The sequence below is a fragment of the Nothobranchius furzeri genome, chromosome 17 (genome assembly GCF_043380555.1).
Source record: "Nothobranchius furzeri strain GRZ-AD chromosome 17, NfurGRZ-RIMD1, whole genome shotgun sequence".
NCBI lineage: Eukaryota > Metazoa > Chordata > Actinopteri > Cyprinodontiformes > Nothobranchiidae > Nothobranchius > Nothobranchius furzeri.
In genome coordinates, this window is record NC_091757.1 from 13,333,724 (window position 1) to 13,356,926 (window position 23,203).

Sequence of the window (23,203 nt, forward strand, 5' to 3'; positions counted from 1 at the left end):
AGTTACACATTTGTGGGCTTATAACTTGGCTTCTGAATGTCCTAGAGAGATCAGGTTTGTTTAGAGTACTCCAATTAACAGCCCCCATTACCCCAAAAAGGAATGGAGTCATTAGCACTTATGGTTTTTAAATGGCACCCAGAATGATGTTGCACGAAGCACAATTTCACATCATTCTGGGTTCATTTGTGTGAAAACAAAGTCCAATCAGGCTGAAACGTTACAGGAAGGTAGAATCTATTGAGCTGTAAGTGATCTGAACGTTTCATGATGATAGCAGTTTCCTAAGGGGGTCAAACCATGTCCCAAAGGTCACCGGGCCTGGTGTCAATTTAAAGAAGTAGTCCAGTTACACATTTGTGGGCTTGTAACTTGGCTTCTGAATGTCCTAGAGAGGTCAGGTTTGTTTTAGAGTACTTCAATTAACAGCCCCTACAACCCCAAAAAGAAATGGAGTCATTGGCACTTATGGTTTTTAAATGGCACCCAGAATTATGTCGCACAAAGCACAATTTCACATCATTCCGGGTCCATTTCTCAGAAAAAAGCTTAAATCAGGCTGAAACGTCACAGAAAAGTAGAATCTATTGAGTTGTAAATGATTCCTGTGTTTCATGATGATAGCACTTTCCTAAGGGGGTCAAATCAGGTCATAAAGGTCACCGGGCCTGGTGTCACTTTAAAGAAGTAGTCCAGTTACACCTTTGTGGGCTTATAACTTTTCTTCTGAATGTCCTAGAGAGGTCAGGTTTGTTTTAGAGTTCTCCAATTAACAGCCCCTACAACCCCAAAAAGGAATGGAGTCATTAGCACTTATGGTTTTTAAATGGCACCAAGAATTGTGTCGCACAAAGCACAATTTCACATCATTCCGGGTCCATTTCTCAGAAAAAAGCTTCAATCAGGCTGAAACATCACAGAAAAGTAGAATCTATTGAGTTGTAAATGATTCCTGTTTTTCATGATGATAGCACATTCCTAAGGGGGTCAAATCAGGTCATAAAGGTCACCGGATGACTTGTTCCTTAAAGGCGGTATTCCATACAAACATTTGGGGGCTTATAACTTGGCTTCTGAATGTCTTAGAGAGGTCAGGTTTGTTTGAGGGTACTCCAATCAACAGCCCCTATTACCCCAAAAAAGGAATGGAGTCATTAGCACTCATGGTTTTTAAATGGCACCCAGAATTATGTTGCACGAAGCACAATTTCACATCATTCTGGGTCCATTTTTGTGAAAACAAGGTCCAATCAGGCTGAAACGTCACAAGAAGGTCGAATCTATTGAGTTGTAAGGGATATGAACGTTTCATGATGATAGCACATTCCTAAGGGGGTCAAACCATGTCCCAAAGGTCACCGGGCTTGGTGTCACTTTAAAGAAGTAGTCCAGTTACACCTTTGTGGGCTTATAACGTTTCTTCTGAATGTCCTAGAGAGGTCAGGTTTGTTTTAGAGTACTTCAATTAACAGCCCCTACAACCCCAAAAAGAAATGGAGTCATTAGCACTTATGGTTTTTAAATGGCACCCAGAATTATGTCGCACAAAGCACAATTTCACATCATTCCGGGTCCATTTCTCAGAAAAAAGCTTCAATCAGGCTGAAACGTCACAGAAAAGTAGAATCTATTGAGTTGTAAATGATTCTTGTGTTTCATGATGATAGCACTTTCCTAAGGGGGTCAAATCAGGTAATAAAGTTCACCGGGCCTGGTGTCACTTTAAAGAAGTAGTAAAGTTACACCTTTGAGGGCTTATAACTTTTCTTCTGAATGTCCTAGAGAGGTCAGGTTTGTTTTAGAGTTCTCCAATTAACAGCCCCTACAACCCCAAAAAGGAATGGAGTCATTAGCACTTAAGGTTTTTAAATGGCACCCAGAATTGTGTCGCACAAAGCACAATTTCACATCATTCCGGGTCCATTTCTCATAAAAAAGCTTCAATCAGGCTGAAACGTCACAGAAAAGTATAATCTATTGAGTTGTAAATGATTCCTGTGTTTCATGATGATAGCACATTCCTAAGGGGGTCAAATCAGGTCATAAAGGTCACCGGATGACTTGTTCCTTAAAGGCGGTATTCCAAACAAATATTTGGGGTCTTATAACTTGGCTTCTGAATGTCTCAGAGAGGTCAGGTTTGTTTGAGGGTACTCCAATGAACAGCCCATATTACCCCAAAAAGGAATGGAGTCATTAGCACTTATGGTTTTTAAATGGCACCCAGAATTATGTTGCACGAAGCACAATTTCACATCATTCTGGGTCCATTTGTGTGAAAACAAGGTCCAATCAGGCTGAAACGTCACAAGAAGGTCGAATCTATTGAATTGTAAGGGATCTGAACGTTTCATGATGATAGCACATTCCTAAGGGGGTCAAGCCATGTCCCAAAGGTCACCAGGCCTGGTGTCACTTTAAAGAAGTAGTCCTGTTACACCTTTGTGGGCTTATAACTTTTCTTCTAAATGTCCTAGAGAGGTCAAGTTTGTTTTAGAGTACTCCAATTACCAGCCCCTACAACCCCAAAAAGGAATGGAGTCATTAGCTCTCATGGTTTTTAAATGGCACCCAGAATTATGTCGCACATGCACAATTTCACATCATTCCGGGTCCATTTCTCAGAAAAAAGCTTCAATCAGGCTGAAACGTCACAGAAAAGTAGAATCTATTGAGTTGTAAATGATTCTTGTGTTTCATGATGATAGCACTTTCCTAAGGGGGTCAAATCAGGTAATAAAGTTCACCGGGCCTGGTGTCACTTTAAAGAAGTAGTCCAGTTACACCTTTGAGGGCTTATAACTTTTCTTCTGAATGTCCTAGAGAGGTCAGGTTTGTTTTAAAGTTCTCCAATTAACAGCCCCTACAACCCCAAAAAGGAATGGAGTCATTAGCACTTATGGTTTTTAAATGGCACCCAGAATTGTGTCGCACAAAGCACAATTTCACATCATTCCGGGTCCATTTCTCATAAAAAAGCTTCAATCAGGCTGAAACGTCACAGAAAAGTAGAATCTATTGAGTTGTAAATGATTCCTGTGTTTCATGATGATAGCACATTCCTAAGGGGGTCAAATGAGGTCATAAAGGTCACCGGATGACTTGTTCCTTAAAGGCGGTATTCCAAACAAACATTTGGGGGCTTATAACTTGGCTTCTGAATGTCTCAGAGAGGTCAGGTTTGCTTGAGGGTACTCCAATCAACAGCCCCTATTACCCCAAAAAGGAATGGAGTCATTAGCACTTATAGTTTTTAAATGGCACCCAGAATTATGTTGCACGAAGCACAATTTCACATCATTCTGGGTCCATTTGTGTGAAAACAAGGTCCAATCAGGCTGAAACGTCACAAGAAGGTCGAATCTATTGAGTTGTAAGGGATCTGAACGTTTCATGATGATAGCACATTCCTAAGGGGGTCAAACCATGTCCCAAAGGTCACCGGGCCTGGTGTCACTTTAAAGAAGTAGTCCAGTTACACCTTTGTGGGCTTATAACGTTTCTTCTGAATGTCCTAGAGAGGTCAGGTTTGTTTTAGAGTACTTCAATTAACAGCCCCTACAACCCCAAAAAGAAATGGAGTCATTAGCACTTATGGTTTTTAAATGGCACCCAGAATTATGTCGCACAAAGCACAATTTCACATCATTCCGGGTCCATTTCTCAGAAAAAAGCTTCAATCAGGCTGAAACGTCACAGAAAAGTAGAATCTATTGAGTTGTAAATGATTCTTGTGGTTCATGATGATAGCACTTTCCTAAGGGGGTCAAATCAGGTAATAAAGTTCACCGGGCCTGGTGTCACTTTAAAGAAGTAGTCCAGTTACACCTTTGAGGGCTTATAACTTTTCTTCTGAATGTCCTAGAGAGGTCAGGTTTGTTTTAGAGTTCTCCAATTAACAGCCCCTACAACCCCAAAAAGGAATGGAGTCATTAGCACTTAAGGTTTTTAAATGGCACCCAGAATTGTGTCGCACAAAGCACAATTTCACATCATTCCGGGTCCATTTCTCATAAAAAAGCTTCAATCAGGCTGAAACGTCACAGAAAAGTATAATCTATTGAGTTGTAAATGATTCCTGTGTTTCATGATGATAGCACATTCCTAAGGGGGTCAAATCAGGTCATAAAGGTCACCGGATGACTTGTTCCTTAAAGGCGGTATTCCAAACAAATATTTGGGGTCTTATAACTTGGCTTCTGAATGTCTCAGAGAGGTCAGGTTTGTTTGAGGGTACTCCAATGAACAGCCCATATTACCCCAAAAAGGAATGGAGTCATTAGAACTTATGGTTTTTAAATGGCACCCAGAATTATGTTGCACGAAGCACAATTTCACATCATTCTGGGTCCATTTGTGTGAAAACAAGGTCCAATCAGGCTGAAACGTCACAAGAAGGTCGAATCTATTGAATTGTAAGGGATCTGAACGTTTCATGATGATAGCACATTCCTAAGGGGGTCAAGCCATGTCCCAAAGGTCACCAGGCCTGGTGTCACTTTAAAGAAGTAGTCCTGTTACACCTTTGTGGGCTTATAACTTTTCTTCTAAATGTCCTAGAGAGGTCAAGTTTGTTTTAGAGTACTCCAATTACCAGCCCCTACAACCCCAAAAAGGAATGGAGTCATTAGCTCTCATGGTTTTTAAATGGCACCCAGAATTATGTCGCACATGCACAATTTCACATCATTCCGGGTCCATTTCTCAGAAAAAAGCTTCAATCAGGCTGAAACGTCACAGAAAAGTAGAATCTATTGAGTTGTAAATGATTCTTGTGTTTCATGATGATAACACTTTCCTAAGGGGGTCAAATCAGGTAATAAAGTTCACCGGGCCTGGTGTCACTTTAAAGAAGTAGTCCAGTTACACCTTTGAGGGCTTATAACTTTTCTTCTGAATGTCCTAGAGAGGTCAGGTTTGTTTTAAAGTTCTCCAATTAACAGCCCCTACAACCCCAAAAAGGAATGGAGTCATTAGCACTTATGGTTTTTAAATGGCACCCAGAATTGTGTCGCACAAAGCACAATTTCACATCATTCCGGGTCCATTTCTCATAAAAAAGCTTCAATCAGGCTGAAACGTCACAGAAAAGTAGAATCTATTGAGTTGTAAATGATTCCTGTGTTTCATGATGATAGCACATTCCTAAGGGGGTCAAATGAGGTCATAAAGGTCACCGGATGACTTGTTCCTTAAAGGCGGTATTCCAAACAAACATTTGGGGGCTTATAACTTGGCTTCTGAATGTCTCAGAGAGGTCAGGTTTGCTTGAGGGTACTCCAATCAACAGCCCCTATTACCCCAAAAAGGAATGGAGTCATTAGCACTTATGGTTTTTAAATGGCACCCAGAATTATGTTGCACGAAGCACAATTTCACATCATTCTGGGTCCATTTGTGTGAAAACAAGGTCCAATCAGGCTGAAACGTCACAAGAAGGTCGAATCTATTGAGTTGTAAGGGATCTGAACGTTTCATGATGATAGCACATTCCTAAGGGGGTCAAACTATGTCCCAAAGGTCACCGGGCCTGGTGTCACTTTAAAGAAGTAGTCCAGTTACACTTTTGTGGGCTTATAACTTTTCTTCTGAATGTCCTAGAGAGGTCAGGTTTGTTTTAGAGTACTTCAATTAACAGCCCCTACAACCCCAAAAAGAAATGGAGTCATTAGCACTTATGGTTTTTAAATGGCACCCAGAATTATGTCGCACAAAGCACAATTTCACATCATTCCGGGTCCATTTCTCAGAAAAAAGCTTCAATCAGGCTGAAACGTCACAGAAAAGTAGAATCTATTGAGTTGTAAATGATTCTTGTGTTTCATGATGATAGCACTTTCCTAAGGGGGTCAAATCAGGTAATAAAGTTCACCGGGCCTGGTGTCACTTTAAAGAAGTAGTCCAGTTACACCTTTGAGGGCTTATAACTTTTCTTCTGAATGTCCTAGAGAGGTCAGGTTTGTTTTAGAGATCTCCAATTAACAGCCCCTACAACCCCAAAAAGGAATGGAGTCATTAGCACTTAAGGTTTTTAAATGGCACCCAGAATTGTGTCGCACAAAGCACAATTTCACATCATTCCGGGTCCATTTCTCATAAAAAAGCTTCAATCAGGCTGAAACGTCACAGAAAAGTATAATCTATTGAGTTGTAAATGATTCCTGTGTTTCATGATGATAGCACATTCCTAAGGGGGTCAAATCAGGTCATAAAGGTCACCGGATGACTTGTTCCTTAAAGGCGGTATTCCAAACAAATATTTGGGGTCTTATAACTTGGCTTCTGAATGTCTCAGAGAGGTCAGGTTTGTTTGAGGGTACTCCAATGAACAGCCCATATTACCCCAAAAAGGAATGGAGTCATTAGCACTTATGGTTTTTAAATGGCACCCAGAATTATGTTGCACGAAGCACAATTTCACATCATTCTGGGTCCATTTGTGTGAAAACAAGGTCCAATCAGGCTGAAACGTCACAAGAAGGTCGAATCTATTGAATTGTAAGGGATCTGAACGTTTCATGATGATAGCACATTCCTAAGGGGGTCAAGCCATGTCCCAAAGGTCACCAGGCCTGGTGTCACTTTAAAGAAGTAGTCCTGTTACACCTTTGTGGGCTTATAACTTTTCTTCTAAATGTCCTAGAGAGGTCAAGTTTGTTTTAGAGTACTCCAATTACCAGCCCCTACAACCCCAAAAAGGAATGGAGTCATTAGCTCTCATGGTTTTTAAATGGCACCCAGAATTATGTCGCACATGCACAATTTCACATCATTCCGGGTCCATTTCTCAGAAAAAAGCTTCAATCAGGCTGAAACGTCACAGAAAAGTAGAATCTATTGAGTTGTAAATGATTCTTGTGTTTCATGATGATAGCACTTTCCTAAGGGGGTCAAATCAGGTAATAAAGTTCACCGGGCCTGGTGTCACTTTAAAGAAGTAGTCCAGTTACACCTTTGAGGGCTTATAACTTTTCTTCTGAATGTCTTAGAGAGGTCAGGTTTGTTTTAAAGTTCTCCAATTAACAGCCCCTACAACCCCAAAAAGGAATGGAGTCATTAGCACTTATGGTTTTTAAATGGCACCCAGAATTGTGTCGCACAAAGCACAATTTCACATCATTCCGGGTCCATTTCTCATAAAAAAGCTTCAATCAGGCTGAAACGTCACAGAAAAGTATAATCTATTGAGTTGTAAATGATTCCTGTGTTTCATGATGATAGCACATTCCTAAGGGGGTCAAATCAGGTCATAAAGGTCACCGGATGACTTGTTCCTTAAAGGCGGTATTCCAAACAAACATTTGGGGGCTTATAACTTGGCTTCTGAATGTCTCAGAGAGGTCAGGTTTGCTTGAGGGTACTCCAATCAACAGCCCCTATTACCCCAAAAAGGAATGGAGTCATTAGCACTTATGGTTTTTAAATGGCACCCAGAATTATGTTGCACGAAGCACAATTTCACATCATTCTGGGTCCATTTGTGTGAAAACAAGGTCCAATCAGGCTGAAACGTCACAAGAAGGTCGAATCTATTGAGTTGTAAGGGATCTGAACGTTTCATGATGATAGCACATTCCTAAGGGGGTCAAACTATGTCCCAAAGGTCACCGGGCCTGGTGTCACTTTAAAGAAGTAGTCCAGTTACACTTTTGTGGGCTTATAACTTTTCTTCTGAATGTCCTAGAGAGGTCAGAATTGTTTTAGAGTACTTCAATTAACAGCCCCTACAACCCCAAAAAGGAATGGAGTCATTAGCCCTTATGGTTTTTAAATGGCACCCAGAATTATGTCGCACAAAGCACAATTTCACATCATTCCGGGGCCATTTCTCAGAAAAAAGCTTCAATCAGGCTGAAACGTCACAGAAAAGTAGAATCTATTGAGTTGTAAATGATTCCTGTGTTTCATGATTATAGCACTTTCCTAAGGGGGTCAAATCAGGTCATAAAGGTCATCAGGCCTGGTGTCACTTTAAAGAAGTAGTCCAGTTACACCTTTGTGGGCTTATAACTTTTCTTCTGAATGTCCTAGAGAGGTCAGGTTTGTTTTAGAGTTCTCCAATTAACAGCCCCTACAACCCCAAAAAGGAATGGAGTAATTAGCACTTATTGTTTTTAAATGGCACCCAGAATTGTGTCGCACAAAGCACAATTTCACATCATTCCGGGTCCATTTCTCAGAAAAAAGCTTCAATCAGGCTGAAACATCACAGAAAAGTAGAATCTATTGATTTGTAAATGATTCCTGTGTTTCTTGATGATAGCACATTCCTAAGGGGGTCAAATCAGGTCATAAAGGTCACCGGATCACTTGTTCCTTAAAGGGGGTATTCCAAACACACGTTTGGGGGCTTATAACTTGGCTTCTGAATGTGTCAGAGAGGTCAGGTTTGTTTTAAGGTACTCCAATCAACAGCCCCTACAACCCCAAAAAGGAATGGAGTCAATAGCACTAATGGTTTTTAAATGGCACCCAGAATTATGTTGCACGAAGCACAATTTCACATCATTCCGGGTCCATTTGTGTGAAAACAAGGTCCAATCAGGCTGAAACGCTACAGGAAGGTAGATTCTATTGAGTTGTAAGTGATCTGAACGTTTCATGATGATAGCACATTCCTAATGGGGTCAAACCATGTCCCAAAGGTCATCGGGCCTGGTGTCACTTTCAAGAAGTAGTCCTGTTACACCTTTGTGGGCTTATAACTTTTCTTCTAAATGTCCTAGAGAGGTCAAGTTTGTTTTAGAGTACTCCAATTACCAGCCCCTATTACCCCAAAAAGGAATGGAGTCATTAGCACTTATGGTTTTTAAATGGCACCCAGAATTATGTTGCACAAAGCACAATTTCACATCATTCTGGGTCCATTTGTGTGAAAATAAGGTCCAATCAGGCTGAAACGTCACAGAAAAGTAGAATCTATTGAGTTGTAAATGATTCCTGTGTTTCATGATGATAGCAATTTCCTAAGGGGGTCAAATCAGGTCATAAAGGTCACCGGGCCTGGTGTCACTTTAAGGAAGTAGTCCAGTTACACCTTTGTGGGCTTATAACTTTTCTTCTGAATGTCCTAGAGAGGTCAGGTTTGTTTTAGAGTTCTCCAATTAACATCCCCTACAACCCCAAAAGGAATGGAGTCATTAGCACTTATGGTTTTTAAATGGCACCCAGAATTATGTCGCACAAAGCACAATTTCACATCATTCCGGTTCCATTTCTCAGAAAAAAGCTTCAATCAGGCTGAAACGTCACAGAAAAGTAGAATATATTGAGTTGTAAATGATTGCTGTGTTTCTTGATTATAGCACATTCCTAAGTGGGTCAAATCAGGTCATAAAGGTCACCGGATCACTTGTTCCTTAAAGGCGGTATTCCAAACAAATTTTTGGGGGCTTATAAGTTGGCTTCTGAATATGTCAGAGAGGTCAGGTTTGTTTTAAGGTACTCCAATCAACAGCCCCTACAATCCCAAAAAGGATGGAGTCATTAGCACTTATGGTTTTTAAATGGCACCCAGAATTATGTTGCACGAAGCACAATTTCACATCATTCTGGGTCCATTTGTGTGAAAACAAGGTCCAATCAGGCTGAAACGTTACAAGAAGGTAGAATCTATTGAGTTGTAAGTGATCTGAACGTTTCATGATGATAGCATATTCCTAAGGGGGTCAAACCATGTCCCAAAGGTCACCGGGCCTGGTGTCACTTTAAAGAAGTAGTCCAGTTACACTTTTGTGGCCTTATAAGGTTCTTCTGAATGTCCTAGAGAGGTCAGGTTTGTTTGAGAGTACTTCAATTAACAGCCCCTACAACCCCAAAAAGGAATGGAGTCATTAGCACCTATGGTTTTTAAATGGCACCCAGAATTATGTCGCACAAAGCACAATTTCACCTCATTCCGGGTCCATTTCTCAGAAAAAAGCTTCAATCAGGCTGAAACGTCACAGAAAAGTAGAATCTATTGAGTTGTAAATGATTCCTGTGTTTCATGATGATAGCACATTCCTAAGGGTGTCAAATCAGGTCATAAAGGTCACCGGATCACTTGTTCCTTAAAGGCGGGTTCCAAACACACCTTTGTGGGCTTATAACTTTTCTTCTGAATGTCCTAGAGAGATCAGGTTGGTTTTAGGGTACTCCAATCAACAGCCCCTACATTACATAGTACATAGTACATTAAAACAAACCTGATCTCTCTAGGACATTCAGAAGCCAAGTTATAAGACCACAAATGGGTAACTGGACTACTTCTTTAAATTGAAACCCAATCCGGTGACCTTTGGGACATGGTTTGACCCCCTTAGGAATGTGCGATCATCTTGAAACGTTCAGATCACTTACAACTCAATAGATTCTACCTTCTTGTAACGTTTCAGCCTGAATGGACCTTGTTTTCACACAGATGGACCCAGAATGATGTGAAATTGTGCTTCGTGCAAAATAATTCTGGGTGCCATTTACAAACCATAAGTGCTAATGACTGCATTCCTTTTTGTGGTTGTCGGGGCTGTTGGTTGGAGTACATTAAAACAAACCTCATCTCTCTAGGACATTCAGAAGCCAAGTTATAAGCCCACAAATGTGTAACTGGACTACTTCTTTATATTGACACCAGATCCGGTGACCTTTGGGACATGGGTTGACCCCCTTAGGAAAGTGCGATCATCTTGAAACGTTCAGATCACTTACAACTCAATAGATTCTACCTTCTTGTAACGTTTCAGCCTGATTGGACCTTGTTTTCACACAAATGGACCCAGAATGATGTGAAATTGTTCTCCGTGCACCATAATTCTGGGTGCCATTTAAAGACCATAAGTGCTAATGACTCCATTCCTTTTTGTGGTTGTAGGGGCTGTTGATTGGAGTATACTAAAACAAACCTGATCTCTCTAGGACATTCAGAAGCCAAGTTATAAGCCCACAAATGTGTAACTGGACTACTTCTTTAAATTTACACCAGATCTGGTGACCTTTGGGACATTGTTTGACCCCCTTAGGAAAGTGCTTTCATCATGAAACGTTCAGATCACTTACAACTCAATAAATTCTACCTTCCTGTAACGTTTCAGCCTTATTGGACCTTGTTTTCTCACAAATGAACCCAGAATGATGTGAAATTGTGCTTAGTGCAGCATAATTCTGGGTGCCATTTAAAAACCATAAGTGCTAATGACTCCATTCCTTTTTCAGGTTGTAGGGGTTGTTGATCGGAGTACACTAAAACAAACCTGATCTCTCTAGGACATTCAGAAGCCAAGTTATAAGGCCACAAATGTGTAACTGGACTACTTCTTTAAATTGACACCAGATCCGGTGACCTTTGGGACATAATTTGACCCCCTTAGGAATGTGCGATCATCATGAAAAGTTCAGATCACTTACAACTCAATAGATTCTACTTTCCTGTAACGTTTCAGCCTGATTGGACCTTGTTTTCACACAAATGAACCCAGAATGATGTGAAATTGTGCTTCGTGCAACATAATTCTGGGTGCCATTTACAAACCATAAGTGCTAATGACTCCATTCCTTTTTGTGGTTGTAGGGGCTGTTGATTGGAGTACACTAAAACAAACCTAACCTCTCTAGGACTTTCAGAAGCCAAGTTATAAGCCCACAAAGGTGTAACTGGACTACTTCTTTAAAGTGACACCAGGCCCGGTGACCTTTGGGACATGGTTTTACCCCCTATAGGAATGTGCGATCATCTTGAAACGTTCAGATCACTTACAGCTCAATAGATTCTACCTTCTTGTAGGGTTTCAGCCTGATTGGACCTTGTTTTCACACAAATGGACCCAGAATGATGTGAAATTGTGCTTTGTGCAACATAATTCTGGGTGCCATTTACAAACCATAAGTGCTAATGACTCCATTCCTTTTTGAGATTGAAGGGGCTGTTGATTGGAGTACATTAAAACAAACCTGATCTCTCTAGAACATTCAGAAGCCAAGTTATAAGCCCACAAATGTGTAACTGGATTACTTCTTTAAATTGACACCAGATCCGCTGACCTTTGGGACATGGTTTGACCCCCTTAGGAAAGTGCTATCATCATGAAACGTTCAGATCACTTACAACTCAATAGATTCTACCTTCTTGTAGCGTTTCAGCCTGATTGGACCTTGTTTTCACACAAATGGACCCAGAATGATTTGAAATTGTGCTTCGTGCAACATAATTCTGGGTGCCATTTACAAACCATAAGTGCTAATGACTCCATTCCTTTTGTGGTTGTAGGGGCTTTTTATTGGAGTACATTAAAACAAACCTGATCTCTCTAGGACATTCATAAGCCAAGTTATAAGCCCACAAATGTGTAACTGGACTACTTCTTTAAATTGACACTAGATCCGGTGACCTTTGGGACATGGTTTGAACCCCTTAGGAAAGTGCTCTCATCATGAAACGTTCAGATCACTTACAACTCAATAGATTCTACCTTCCTGTAACATTTCAGCCTGTTTGGACCTTGTTTTCACACAAATGGACCCAGAATGATGTGAAATTGTGCTTCGTGCAACATAATTCTGGGTGCCATTTACAAACCATAAGTGCTAATGACTCCATTCCTTTTTGAGATTGAAGGGGCTGTTGATTGGAGTACATTAAAACAAACCTGATCTCTCTAGGACATTCAGAAGCCAAGTTATAAGCCCACAAATGTGTAACTGGACTACTTCTTTAAAGTGACACCAGGCCCGGTGACCTTTGGGACATGGTTTTACACCCTATAGGAATGTGAGATCATCATGAAACGTTCAGATCACTTACAACTCAATAGATTCTACCTTCCTGTAAGGTTTCAGCCTGATTGGACCTTGTTTTCACACAAATGGACCCAGAATGATGTGAAATTGTGCTTCGTGCAACATAATTCTGGGTGCCATTTAAAAACCATAAGTGCTAATGACTCCATTCTTTTTGGGGTATTTGGGGCTGTTGATTGGAGTACCCTAAAACAAACTTGATCTCTCTGAGACATTCAGAAGCCAAGTTATAAGCCCCCAAATGTGTGTTTGGAATACCGCCTTTAAGGAACAAGTGATCCGGTGAACTTTATGACCTGATTTGACCCCCTTAGGAATGTGCTATCATCATGTAACACGGGAGTCATTTACAACTCAATAGATTCTACTTTTCTGTGACGTTTCAGCCTGATTGAAGCTTTTTTCTGAGAAATGGACCCGGAATGATGTGAAATTGTGCTTTGTGCGACATAATTCTGGGTGCCATTTAATAACCATCAGTGCTAATGACTCCATTCCTTTTTGGGGTTGTAGGGGCTGTTAATGGGAGTACTCTAAAACAAACCTGACCTCTCTAGGACATTCAGAAGAAAAGTTATAAGCCCACAAAGGTGTAACTGGACTACTTCTTTAAAGTGACACCAGTCCCGGTGACCTTTGGGACATGGTTTGACCCCCTTAGGAATGTGCTATCATCATGAATCTTTCAGATCACTTACAACTCAATAGAATCTACCTTCCTGTAGCGATTCAGCCAGATTGGACCTATTTTTCACACAAATGGACCCAGAATGATGTGAAATTGTGCTTTGTGCAACATAATTCTGGGTGCCATTTAAAAGCCATAAGTGCTAATGACTCCATTCCTTTTTGGGGTAATAGGGGCTGGTAATTGGAGTACTCTAAAACAAACTTGACCTCTCTAGGACATTTAGAAGAAAAGATATAAGCCCACAAATGTGTAACAGGACTACTTCTTTAAAGTGACACCAGGCCCGTTGACCTTTGGGACATGGTTTGACCCCATTAGGAATGTGCTATCATCATGAAACGTTCAGATCACTTACAACTCAATAGAATCTACCTTCCTGTAGCGTTTCAGCCTTATTGGACCTTGTTTTCACACAAATGGACCCGGAATGATGTGAAATTGTGCTTCGTGCAACATAATTCTGGTTGCCATTTAAAAACCATAAATGCTAATGACTCCATTCCTTTTTGGGGTTGTAGGGGCTGTTGATTGGAGTACCTTAAAACAAACCTGACCTCTCTGACACATTCAGAAGCCAAGTTATATGCCCACAAACGTGTGTTTGGAATACCCCCTTTAAGGAACAAGTAATCCGGTGACCTTTATGACCTGATTTGACCCCCTTAGGAATGTGCTATCATCAAGAAACACAGGAATCATTTACAACTCAATAGATTCTACTTTTCTGTGATGTTTCAGCCTGATTAAAGCTTTTTTCTGAGAAATGGACCCAGAATGATGTGAAATTGTGCTTCGTGCAACATAATTCTGGGTGCCATTTAAAAACCATAAGTGCTAATGACTCCATTCCTTTTTGGGGTAATAGGGGCTGTTGATTGGAATACCCTCAAACAAACCTGACCTCTCTGAGACATTCAGAAGCCAAGTTATAAGCCCCCAAATGTGTGTTTGGAATACCGCCTTTAAGGAACAAGTGATCCGGTGACCTTTATGACCTGATTTGACCTCCTTAGGAATGTGCTATCATCATGAAACACAGGAATCATTTACAACTCAAGAGATTCTACTTTTCTGTGACGTTTCAGCCTGATTGAAGCTTTTTTCTGAGAAATGGACCCGGAATGATGTGAAATTGTGCTTTGTGCGACATAATTCTGGGTGCCATTTTATAACCATCAGTGCTAATGACTCCATTCCTTTTTGGGGTTATAGGGGCAGTTAATTGGAGTACTCTAAAACAAACCTGACCTCTCTAGGACATTCAGAAGAAAAGTTATAAGCCCACAAAGGTGTAACAGGACTACTTCTTTAAAGTGACACCAGGCCTGGTGACCTTTGGGACATGGTTTGACCCCCTTAGGAATTTACTATCATCATAAAACGTTCAGATCACCTACAACTCAATATATTCTACCTTCTTGTAGCGTTTCAGCCTGATTGGACCTTGTTTTCACACAAATGGACCCAGAATGATGTGAAATTTTGCTTCGTTCAACATAATTCTGGGTGCAATTTAAAAACCATAAGTGCTAATGACTCCATTCCTTTTTGGGGTTGTAGGGGCTGTTAATTGGAGTACTCTAAAATAAACTTGACCTCTCTAGGACATTCAGAAGAAAAGTTATATGCCCACAAAGGTGAAACAGGACCACTTCTTTAAAGTGACACCAGGCCCGGTGACCTTTGGGACATGGTTTGACCCCCTAAGGAATGTACTATAATCATAAAACGTTCACATCACTTACAACTCAATAGATTCTACCTTCTTGTAGCATTTCAGCCTGATTGGACCTTGTTTTCACACAAATGGACCCAGAATGATGTGAAATTGTGCTTCGTGCAACATAATTCTGGGCGCCATTTAAAAACCATAAGTGCTAATGACTCCATTCCTTTTTGGGGTAATAGGGGCTGTTGATTGGAGTACCCTAAAACAAACCTGACCTCTCTGAGACATTCAGAAGCCAAGTTAAGAGCCCCCATAAGGTGTGTTTGGAACCCTGCCTTTAAGGAACAAGTGATCCGGTGACCTATATGACCTGATTTGACGCCCTTAGGAATGTGCTATCATCATGAAACACGGGAGTCATTTACAACTCAATAGATTCTACTTTTCTGTGACGTTTCAGCCTGATTGAAGCTTTTTTCTGAGAAATGGACCCGGAATGATGTGAAATTGTGCTTTGTGCGACATAATTCTGGGTGCCATTTAATAACCATCAGTGCTAATGACTCCATTCCTTTTTGGGGTTATAGAGGCTGTTAATTGGAGTACTCTAAAACAAACCTGACCTCTCTAGGACATTCAGAAGAAAAGTTATAAGCCCACAAAGGTGTAACAGGACTACTTCTTTAAAGTGACACAAGGCCTGGTGACCTTTGGGACATGGTTTGACCCCCTTAGGAATTTACTATCATCATAAAACGTTCAGATCACCTACAACTCAATAGATTCTACCTTCTTGTAGCGTTTCAGCCTGATTGGACCTTGTTTTCACACAAATGGACCCAGAATGATGTGAAATTGTGCTTCGTGCAACATAATTCTGGGTGCCATTTACAAACCATAAGTGCTAATGACTCCATTCCTTTTTGTGGTTGTAGGGGCTGTTGATTGGAGTACATTAAAACAAACCTGATCTCTCTAGGACATCAGAAGCCAAGTTATAAGCCCACAAATGTGTAACTGGACTACTTCTTTAAAGTGACACCAGGCCCGGTGACCTTTGGGACATGGTTTTACCCCCTATAGGAATGTGCGATCATCTTGAAACGTTCAGATCACTTACAACTCAATAGATTCTACCTTCTTGTAGCGTTTCATCCTGATTGGACCTTGTTTTCACACAAATGGACCCAGAATGATGTGAAATTGTGCTTCGTGCAACATAATTCTGGGTGCCATTTACAAACCATAAGTGCTAAAGACTCCATTCCTTTTTGTGGTTGTAGGGGATGTTGATTGGAGTACACTAAAACAAACCTGATCTCACTAGGACATTCAGAAGCCAAGTTATAAGCCCACAAATGTGTAACTGGACTACTTCTTTAAATTGACACCAGATCCGGTGACCTTTGGGACATGGTTTGACCCCCTTAGGAAAGTGCTATCATCATGAAACGTTCAGATCACTTACTACTCAATAGATTCTACCTTCCTGTAACATTTCAGCCTGATTGGACCTTGTTTTCACACAAATGGACCCAGAATGATGTGAAATTGTGCTTCGTGCAACATAATTCTGGGTGCCATTTACAAACCATAAGTGCTAATGACTCCATTCCTTTTTGAGATTGAAGGGGCTGTTGATTGGAGTACATTAAAACAAACCTGATCTCTCTAGGCCATTCAGAAGCCAAGTTATAAGCCCACAAATGTGTAACTGGACTACTTCTTTAAAGTGACACCAGGCCCGGTGACCTTTGGGACATGGTTTTACACCCTATAGGAATGTGCGATCATCATGAAACGTTCAGATCACTTACAACTCAATAGATTCTACCTTCCTGTAAGGTTTCAGCCTGATTGGACCTTGTTTTCACACAAATGGACCCAGAATGATGTGAAATTGTGCTTCGTGCAACATAATTCTGGGTGCCATTTAAAAACCATAAGTGCTAATGACTCCATTCCTTTTGGGGTATTTGGGGCTGTTGATTGGAGTACCCTAAAACAAACTTGATCTCTCTGAGACATTCAGAAGCAAAGTTATAAGCCCCCAAATGTGTGTTTGGAATACCGCCTTTAAGGAACAAGTGATCCGGTGACCTTTATGACCTGATTTGACCCCCTTAGGAATGTGCTATCATCATGTAACACGGGAGTCATTTACAACTCAATAGATTCTACTTTTCTGTGACGTTTCAGCCTGATTGAAGCTTTTTTCTGAGAAATGGACCCGGAATGATGTGAAATTGTGCTTTGTGCGACATAATTCTGGGTGCCATTTAATAACCATCAGTGCTAATGACTCCATTCCTTTTTGGGGTTGTAGGGGCTGTTAATGGGAGTACTCTAAAACAAACCTGACCTCTCTAGGACATTCAGAAGAAAAGTTATAAGCCCACAAAGGTGTAACTGGACTACTTCTTTAAAGTGACACCAGTCCCGGTGACCTTTGGGACATGGTTTGACCCCCTTAGGAATGTGCTATCATCATGAATCTTTCATATCACTTACAACTCAATAGAATCTACCTTCCTGTAGCGATTCAGCCTGATTGGACCTATTTTTCACACAAATGGACCCAGAATGATGTGAAATTGTGCTTTGTGCAACATAATTCTGGGTGCCATTTAAAAGCCATAAGTGCTAATGACTCCATTCCTTTTTGGCGTAATAGGGGCTGGTAATTGGAGTACTCTAAAACAAACTTGACCTCTCTAGGACATTTAGAAGAAAAGATATAAGCCCACAAATGTGTAACAGGACTACTTCTTTAAAGTGACACCAGGCCCGTTGACCTTTGGGACATGGTTTTACCCCCTATAGGAATGTGCTATCATCATGAAACGTTCAGATCACTTACAACTCAATAGAATCTACCTTCCTGTAGCGTTTCAGCCTTATTGGACCTTGTTTTCACACAAATGGACCCGGAATGATGTGAAATTGTGCTTCGTGCAACATAATTCTGGGTGCCATTTAAAAACCATAAATGCTAATGACTCCATTCCTTTTTGGGGTTGTAGGGGCTGTTGATTGGAGTACCTTAAAACAAACCTGACCTCTCTGACACATTCAGAAGCCAAGTTATAAGCCCACAAACGTGTGTTTGGAATACCCCCTTTAAGGAACAAGTAATCCGGTGACCTTTATGACCTGATTTGACCCCCTTAGGAATGTGCTATCAGCAAAAAACACAGGAATCATTTACAACTCAATAGATTCTACTTTTCTGTGATGTTTCAGCCTGATTGAAGCTTTTTTCTGAGAAATGGACCCAGAATGATGTGAAATTGTGCTTCGTGCAACATAATTCTGGGTACCATTTAAAAACCATAAGTGCTAATGACTCCATTCCTTTTTGGGGTAATAGGGGCTGTTGACTGGAATACCCTCAAACAAACCTGACCTCTCTGAGACATTCAGAAGCCAAGTTATAAGCCCCCAAATGTGTGTTTGGAATACCGCCTTTAAGGAACAAGTGATCCGGTGACCTTTATGACCTGATTTGACCCCCTTAGGAATGTGCTATCATCATGAAACACAGGAATCATTTACAACTCAAGAGATTTTACTTTTCTGTGACGTTTCAGCCTGATTGAAGCTTTTTTCTGAGAAATGGACCCGGAATGATGTGAAATTGTGCTTTGTGCGACATAATTCTGGGTGCCATTTAATAACCATCAGTGCTAATGACTCCATTCCTTTTTGGGGTTATAGGGTCTGTTAATTGGAGTACTCTAAAACAAACCTGACCTCTCTAGGACATTCAGAAGAAAAGTTATAAGCCCACAAAGGTGTAACAGGACTACTTCTTTAAAGTGACACCAGGCCTGGTGACCTTTGGGACATGGTTTGACCCCCTTATGAATTTACTATCATCATAAAACGTTGGGATCACCTACAACTCAATAGATTCTACCTTCCTGTAGCGTTTCAGCCTGATTGGACCTTGTTTTCACACAAATGGACCCAGAATGATGTGAAATTTTGCTTCGTGCAACATAATTCTGGGTGCCATTTAAAAACCATAAGTGCTAATGACTCCATTCCTTTTTGGGGTTGTAGGGGCTTTTAATTGGAGTACTCTAAAATAAACTTGACCTCTCTAGGACATTCAGAAGAAAAGTTATAAGCCCACAAAGGTGTAACAGGACTACTTCTTTAAAGTGACACCAGGCCCGGTGACCTTTGGGACATGGTTTGACACCCTTAGGAATGTACTATAATCATAAAACGTTCACATCACTTACAACTCAATAGATTCTACCTTCTTGTAGCATTTCAGCCTGATTGGACCTTGTTTTCACACAAATGGACCCAGAATGATGTGAAATTGTGCTTCGTGCAACATAATTCTGGGCGCCATTTAAAAACCATAAGTGCTAATGACTCCATTCCTTTTTGGGGTAATAGGGGCTGTTGATTGGAGTACCCTAAAACAAACCTGACCTCTCTGAGACATTCAGAAGCTAAGTTAAGAGCCCCCATAAGGTGTGTTTGGAACCCTGCCTTTAAGGAACAAGTGATCCGGTGACCTATATGACCTGATTTGACGCCCTTAGGAATGTGCTATCATCATGAAACATGGGAGTCATTTACAACTCAATAGATTCTACTTTTCTGTGACGTTTCAGCCTGATTGAAGCTTTTTTCTGAGAAATGGACCCGGAATGATGTGAAATTGTGCTTTGTGCGACATAATTCTGGGTGCCATTTAATAACCATCAGTGCTAATGACTCCATTCCTCTTTGGGGTTGTAGGGGCTGTTAATGGGAGTACTCTAAAACAAACTTGACCTCTCTAGGACATTTAGAAGAAAAGATATAAGCCCACAAATGTGTAACAGGACTACTTCTTTAAAGTGACACCAGGCCCGTTGACCTTTGGGACATGGTTTGACCCAATTAGGAATGTGCTATCATCATGAATCGTTCAGATCACTTACAACTCAATAGAATCTACCTTCCTGTAGCGTTTCATTCTTATTGGACCTTGTTTTCACACAAATGGACCCAGAATGATGTGAAATTGTGCTTCGTGCAACATATTTCTGGGTGCCATTTAAAAACCATAAGTGCTAATGACTCCATTCCTTTTTGGGGTTGTAGGGGCTGTTGATTGGAGTACCTTAAAAAAAACCTGACCTCTCTGACACATTCAGAAGCCAAGTTATAAGCCCACAAACGTGTGTTTGGAATACCCCCTTTAAGGAACAAGTGATCCGGTGACCTTTATGACCTGATTTGACCCCCTTAGGAATGTGCTATCATCAAGAAACACAGGAATCATTTACAACTCAATAGATTCTACTTTTCTGTGATGTTTCAGCCTGATTGAAGAATTTTTTCTGAGAAATGGACCCGGAATGATGTGAAATTGTGATTTGTGCGACACAATTCTGGGTGCCATTTAAAAACCATAAGTGCTAATGACTCCATTCCTTTTTGGGGTTGTAGGGGCTGTTAATTGGAGAACTCTAAAACAAACCTGACCTCTCTAGCACATTCAGAAGAAAAGTTATAAGCCCACAAAGGTGTAACTGGACTACTTCTTTAAAGTTACACCAGGCCCGGTGACCTTTATGACCTGATTTGACCCCCTTAGGAAAGTCCTATCATCATGAAACACAGGAAACATTTACAACTCAATAGATTCTACTTTTCTGTAATGTTTGAGCCTGATTGAAGCTTTTTTCTGAGAAATGGACCCGGAATGATGTGAAATTGTGCTTTGTGTGACATAATTCTGGGTGCCATTTAAAAATCATAAGTGCTAATGACTCCATTTCTTTTTGGGGTTGTAGGGGCTGTTAATTGAAGTACTCTAAAACAAACCTGACCTCTCTAGGACATTCAGAAGAAATGTTATAAGCCCACAAAGGTGTAACTGGACTACTTCTTTAAAGTGACACCAGGCCCGGTGACCTTTGGGACATGGTTTTACCCCCTATAGGAATGTGCGATCATCTTGAAACGTTCAGATCACGTACAACTCAATAGATTCTACCTTCTTGTAGCGTTTCAGCCTGATTGGACCTTGTTTTCACACAAATGGACCCAGAATGATGTGAAATTGTGCTTCGTGCAACATAATTCTGGGTGCCATTTACAAACCATAAGTGCTAATGACTCCATTCCTTTTTGTGGTTGTAGGGGCTGTTTATTGGAGTACACTAAAACAAACCTGATCTCTCTAGGACATTCAGAAGCCAAGTTATAAGCCCACAAATGTGTAACTGGACTACTTCTTTAAATTGACACCAGATCCGGTGACCTTTGGGACATGGTTTGACCCCCTTAGGAAAGTGCTATCATCATGAAACGTTCAGATCACTTACAACTCAATAGATTCTACCTTCATAGAATGTTTCAGCCTGATAAGACCTTGTTTTCACACAAATGAACCCAGAATGATGTGAAATTGTGCTTCGTGCAACATAATTCTGGGTGCCATTTAAAAGCCATAAGTGCTAATGACTCCATTCCTTTTTGGGGTAATAGGGGCTGGTAATTGGAGTACTGTAAAACAAACTTGACCTCTCTAGGACATTTAGAAGAAAAGATATAAGCCCACAAATGTGTAACAGGACTACTTCTTTAAAGTGACACCAGGCCCGTTGACCTTTGGGACATGGTTTGACCCCATTAGGAATGTGCTATCATCATGAAACGTTCAGATCACTTACAACTCAATAGAATCTACCTTCCTGTAGCGTTTCAGCCTTATTGGACCTTGTTTTCACACAAATGGACCCAGAATGATGTGAAATTGTGCTTCGTGCAACATAATTCTGGGTGCCATTTAAAAACCATAAGTGCTAATGACTCCATTACTTTTTGTGGTTGTAGGGGCTGTTGATTGGAGTACATTAAAACAAACCTGATCTCTATAGGACATTCAGAAGCCAAGTTATAAGCCCACAAATGTGTAACTGGACTACTTCTTTAAATTGACACCAGATCCGGTGACCTTTGGGACATGGTTTGACCCCCTTAGTAAAGTGCTATCATCATGAAACGTTCAGATCACTTACAACTCAATAGATTCTACCTTCTTGTAGCGTTTCAGCCTGATTGGACCTTGTTTTCACACAAATGGACCCAGAATGATGTGAAATTGTGCTTCGTGCAACATAATTCTGGGTGCCATTTACAAACCATAAGTGCTAATTACTCCATTCTTTTTTGTGGTTGTAGGGGCTGTTGATTGGAGTACATTAAAACAAACCTGATCTCTCTAGGACATTCAGAAGCCAAGTTATAAGCCCACAAATGTGTAACTGGACTACTTTAAATTGACACCAGATCCGGTGACATTTGGGACATGGTTTGACCCCCTTAGGAAAGTGCTATCATCATGAAACGTTCAGATCACTTACAACTCAATAGATTCTACCTTCCTGTAACGTTTCAGCCTGATTGGACCTTGTTTTCACACAAATGAACCCAGAATGATGTGAAATTGTGCTTCGTGCAACATAATTCTGGGTGCCATTTACAAACCATAAGTGCTAATGTCTCCATTCCTTTTTGTGGCTGTAGGGGCTGTTGATTGGAGTACAATAAAACAAACCTGACCTCTCTAGGACATTCAGAAGCCAAGTTATAAGCCCACAAATGTGTAACTGGACTACTTCTTTAAAGTGACACCAGATCCGGTGACCTTTGGGACATGGTTTGACCCCCTTAGGAAAGTGCTATCATCATGAAACGTTCAGATCACTTACAACTCAATAGATTCTACCTTCCTATAAACGTTTCCGCCTGATTGGACCTTGTTTTCACACAAATGAACCCAGAATGATGTGAAATTGTGCTTCGTTCAACATAATTCTGGGTGCCATTTACAAAGCATAAGTGCTAATGACTCCATTCCTTTTTGTGGTTGTAGGGGCTGTTGATTGGAGTATACTAAAACAAACCTGATCTCTCTAGGACATTCAGAAACCAAGTTATAAGCCCACAAATGTGTAACTGGACTACTTCTTTAAATTGACACCAGATCAGGTGACCTTTGGGACATGGTTTGACCCCCTTAGGAAAGTGCTATCATCATGAAACGTTCAGAT